We start from the raw sequence: 5,863 nt of genomic DNA on the forward strand, positions 1-5,863 counted from the left end.
ATTTCTGTGTAATTACTTGCACGTGTATTTCCAAGAAAGTTCTTGACGACGTCTTTGAATGATAACCAAGCATTCTTCTCAAGGTCTGACATAGTCCCGGTGAACTGTTCATCTTTGATGAGCTGCCGAATTTGTGGACCATCAAACACACCAGCCTTGATTTTTTCAGTTGACAGTCCAGGAAATTGCAAGATGATGTACTTGAAACAGTCGCCATCAGTTGGCAGTGCTTTTACAAATTGCTTCATGAGACCTAGTTTTATGTGCAGACGTGGGAATATTATTTTCTTCCTGTCAACAAGTGGCTCATGTAGAATGTTGGGATCTCCAGGTTTAAGATCAGATCTTGGAGGCCAATTCGTCTCAACCCAATGCTTCTCTCGAGCTCTGCTATCCCACATACAGAGAAAGCAAAGATACTTTGTGTACCCACGTTGCTGACCAAGAAGGAAGCACACCATTTTAAGGTCAGCACAGATGATCCAATTGTGTTTGTCATATTGCAATAACTCAATGACTCTCTTTACATCTCCATGTTCTTCACAAAGACAGACAGAATGCCCAATAGGGACTGCACCAAATAAATTGCCATTGTGTAGAAGGACACACTTCAAGCTCCGCTTTGAGCTATCAATAAACATTCGCCATTCATTCGGATTGTAGATTGACAGCCCTAATTCCTTCAGTAAACCAGGAATGTTATGGCAAAACACAAAGCCGCTGTCACTTCGAAAGTACTGCAGAAATGTACTTTCTCTGGTTCGAAAGTATGATACCTTCACTCCTTGTTCAAGTAAGTTTTTCTCATTCAGTCTTGATGCTAGGATTTCTGAAGCTTTTTTTGATAGGCCCAAATCACGTGCCAAATCATTCAACTCGTGCTGATCAAATCCCCTACGAACTGAATCCTCGTGAATTTCAAATTCTGCATCATTGCTGTCACTGCGTTCTTCAACATCACTCAGATCTTCTAGAGGAGGTAATTGTTCGAAAACTGGCACTGGAATTTCAGCTGAATGAGGCATTGGTCTTATAGCTGACGGTAGATTAGGACATTCTATTTTACTTTTATTTTTCTTGTTAAATCCTGATGTTTTCACTAAACAAAAGTAACAGTCTGTGCAATGATCTTTTTGCTCTCGCCAAACCATGGGGATACCAAATGCCAACTTTTCATGTGTTCCTTTGGTCCACAGCCGTAAATTCGACACACTGCTTGCACACTTTGTGAGGGGCCCATGGCTTGCCTTGATCACCGAGTTTTACTTTAAAATATGCAAAATATGCTTGTTTGGGCGGCACGGTGGTGTAGTGGTTAGCGCTGTCGCCTCACAGCAAGAAGGTCCTGGGTTCGAGCCCCGGGGCCGGCGAGGGCCTTTCTGTGCGGAGTTTGCATGTTCTCCCCGTGTCCGTGTGGGTTTCCTCCGGGTGCTCCGGTTTCCCCCACAGTCCAAAGACATGCAGGTTAGGTTAACTGGTGACTCTAAATTGACCGTAGGTGTGAATGTGAGTGTGAATGGTTGTCTGTGTCTATGTGTCAGCCCTGTGATGACCTGGCGACTTGTCCAGGGTGTACCCCGCCTTTCGCCCGTAGTCAGCTGGGATAGGCTCCAGCTTGCCTGCGACCCTGTAGAAGGATAAAGCGGCTAGAGATGAATGAATGAATGAATGAATGAATGCTTGTTTGACAAATGCACTGTTTGCCCTCTGAATTGGAATGGTGAAACTACCACAAATATAGCAAAAGGAGTCAGGGTTGTTTAGGCATTTACGACGAGAAGTAGCAGGAGCAGACATGATCTGGAACAAAGGAAATATATACCTATGTAAATAAAACACTAAGATGGAATAGTTACAAGCTTTGAAAACTAAAAAAACAGCATAAAATGAAATAGAACTTACAACAGTATGCCTATGGTTACAAGGTTAAGGGAAAAGCCAGCACAAATCCTCTTAATTCCTACTATGCTAGCTTTCTGTTTGCAGATACTGATAGTACTGACCTATTGGGAGCTGCACACACCTCTCACCGCACTGTCTCAATTGTGACTGCACAAACAAGTTGCCACGTAGCTGTTGATGAGTCCAATCGTAATCAGCTGGCAAGTCTTACTACAGCTAATCAGTAGAATTTTGCTTATCTGGAGGGTAAGCTGTGGAGAAAAAATTTGACGTGCTAGAAAAAAACAATTTTGGAATCAGCATGCCAATTTTAGTTTTAATCAGCATAAAAATCTAACTCAACAGAAAATGTTTTTCAAATTGTTCCCCAGTGAAATCTGTGGATAGATCTCAAAAAAGCAGTGCATGCAAGACAGCCCAAGAAACTTGTAGAACTGGAAGCCTTTTGCAAGGACGAATGTGTGAAAATAAGAACTGAAAGGTTATTAGCTGGCTACAAAAAGTGTTTACAAGCTGTGATACTTGCCAAAGGGGGTATTACTAAGTACTGACCATGTCAGGTGCCCAAACTTTTGCTTCAGGTCCTTTTCATTTTTTGGTATTTTTCACCTGTAAATGATGGAAATAAAAATGTAATCTTGTGGAAAATATTAAAGAAATGTGTCATCTTTACCCTTATGCCTTTTGGTGATCAGTTCATCTTCTGCTCACTTAATTATTCACAGTAACAGACATTTTCAGCAAGGGTGCCCAAACTTTTGCATGCTACTGTAAAATCCAAAGCACCGATTGTTTTATTCCACATTATACACTCATATTGTAATAGGCATATTTATCGCACTGCATCAAGTTAAAGGGATCAAATAAGCATGTACTGAATAAAAAGAAATTTTAGATCCCAGAGAAAACAACTGAATTAAAAAGGACTATATGTACAGTCAAGTAAACAATTATCTACTAAAGATAATGACTGAACTATAAACTTAATTATTTAATATACATTGTATCAGTAATACCAGAATTATTGATGTAAATTTTGTAAATAAAATGTATTGATATTAAATAGTTCATAAAAATTACACAAAGTTCTATTTGACAAGTGTTGACATCACCTACAATATTACATTCCACCAAAGAAAATTACTTGAAATATAACAGCAGTAATAAGTAGGTATGTTAATTAAAATAGTAGGTGACATGTAATAAATTATATATAATCATGTCAAACAATAAATGAAGGTTAGTAAAAGTTCCATTTGAGAAAAAAAGTGTTGACACCACAAGCAGTGTTCCATCCAACTAAAGATGACTGAACCACATCAGGTATATTATGTAAACAAGGATAAGTGAAAATATTAATAAATTATGAAGTTAAATTGAAAATCTTCCCAGTAATTTATAACAAGAATTTTAATCTTATTCCTTTTTGGAGTGTTCTTTGTTGTACAAAGATGTTGCAGATTTGGCACGAGCTATAATATCGCTGCTTGGGTAGCAGTTGTAGCTCCTCATCACAGTTCATTTTAATTTGCAGATATGCAGTTAATGTGTCTGCAGCCATATTTTTTCTGTCCTCAGTATGAATTTTCCTAACCAATGAAAAAGCCCTCTCACTATCTGCATCGCTATGTGGGAGGCGCAGCAAAGCAGTAAAAAGTTGTTTCAGCATTGGAAACCTGGCAACACCCAGAGCAGTTTTTACATCGAAGACCTTTCCCCAATATACATCTATTATTTTCCTGGTCAATAAAAGAAAATCAGAGCACGGCAAATGTGTAAATGGTGTTAAATTGCTTCCATTCCCTACTACACACTTTAGAGACAGGTTACCAACGGTCATTACCACCATTACTCTTCATTCAATACTTTTCCAGTTTACTGACGACTGATGGTAGGAACGGGTGTTGGTCATCTGTGTCTACATATAATGACTATCAGCAATTAAAATGTTGAGGGAAGCGAAACCAGAAATTGCCGGGTAACTACAGTTGCCGTTGTATAAACAGTGACTCCCAGTATCGCCTCCCTAAATTATCATGATGATGGAGGAAGCTTTCCAAAATGCAAAAAGTAAAAACTTTTTTTTTAATTTAACACCCCCCCCCCCCCCCCCCCCCCCACACACACACACACACACACACACACAAACCCTTACCTGTGCAGTCTTTGAATCGGGAAACATTTTTTTCGCTAGCTGCGAAAAATGGTCTGCCACAGTCAGGGGGATGTTGTGTTCCACAAGAAATTGGCAGAACATAACTTCTGCAGCCATCACTGAAGTCTGGGCAGTCCAAGCCGATGACCGAGAAAACCATGTGCAACTATAAAACCACATAAATCGAAAATAGTTCTGTTTCATTGGGCATGCATGTTTGAAAAAAAATGGTGGATGTTAAGAAAATTTTCTCGGAGTAACGGAAAAAATCTCTGATACAAAATGTAATTTTCCCGTATGAAAATCAGTGTACACCGTATTAGCCAAAAAATTGCATTTTCCCGTACAAAATACGGGGAAAAACATATCAAAAAAACATATCAAAATAATATCAAATAATATCAAAATAATCAACGTGAGGAACATAATTGTATCCTGTTTAAGTGCCTGAGAATTAACTGAAATGTCTTGACTTTATTCAAGGTTTAAAAACATTCAGTACATGAACATGCAAGTTAACAACGCTCAAGTTTCCTTCAGCCATATACAGTGGTACTTGAAAGTTTGTGAACCCTTTAGAATTTTCTATATTCATCTCATCTCATTATCTCTAGCCGCTTTATCCTGTTCTACAGGGTCGCAGGCAAGCTGGAGCCTATCCCAGCTGACTACGGGCGAAAGGCGGGGTACACCCTGGACAAGTCGCCAGGTCATCACAGGGCTGACACGTAGACACAAACAACCATTCACACTCACATTCACACCTACGGTCAATTTATGGCCCTTTTCCACTACCCTTTTTCAGCTCACTTCAGCTCGCTTCAGCTCACTTCAGCCCGACACGGCTCGCGTTTCGATATCTAAGAACAGCATGACTCAGCTCGCTTCAGCCCTGCTTAGCACCCAAAACTCGCACGGTTTTGGAGTGGGGCTGAAGCGAGCCAAACCGAGCTGAGTGGGGCTAGGGGCGTGAGGAGACACTCCCCTGTGCACTGATTGGTGAGGAGGAGTGCCTTCACACTCCCACACACGCCCCGCGAGCACACTGGGATCTGTAAACACTGTAAACCCGGAAGGAGAATTATGAGAATTATGAAGCCTTATGTGCCTCGCCTCATCTATACGCTCTTGCCAGTATGTGTTGGCGTTGTCGGCGACAACAAGCCACAGCACCAAGACCAGCAACACTAACGACTCCATGTTTATTGTTTACTCTCCGGGTTGTGAGACTACCGCTTAAAAGGTCACTGATGTCACTGTTTGCGCCGCCTAACGACATCACCTGACATCCACCCACTTTTGCTAACTCTACCCAATGTGTCCACCCACTTCCAGCCAGCACGGTTCAGCGCGGTTGTAGTCGAAATGCAACTCCAACAGCCCCACTCAGCTCGACTCAGCCCAACATGGCTCAGCCCAACTCAGCCGCGTTGGTAGTGGAAAAGCGGCATTAGAGTCACCAGTTAACCTAACCTGCATGTCTTTGGACTGTGGGGGAAACCGGAGCACCCGGAGGAAACCCACGCAGACATAGGGAGAACATGCAAACTCCGCACAGAAAGGCCCTCGCCGGCCACGGGGCTCGAACCCGAACCTTCGTGCTATGAGGCGACAGCGCTAACCACTACACCACCATGCCGCATTTCTGCATAAATATGACCAAAAACATCATTAGATTTTCACACAAGTCCTAAAAGTAGATAAAGAGAACCCAGTTAAACAAATGAGACAAAAATATTATACTTGGTCATTTATTTATTGAGGAAAATGATCCTATATTACATATCTGTGAGTGGCAAAAGTAAG

This window comes from Neoarius graeffei, chromosome 8 (assembly GCF_027579695.1).
Source record: "Neoarius graeffei isolate fNeoGra1 chromosome 8, fNeoGra1.pri, whole genome shotgun sequence".
Lineage (NCBI taxonomy): Eukaryota > Metazoa > Chordata > Actinopteri > Siluriformes > Ariidae > Neoarius > Neoarius graeffei.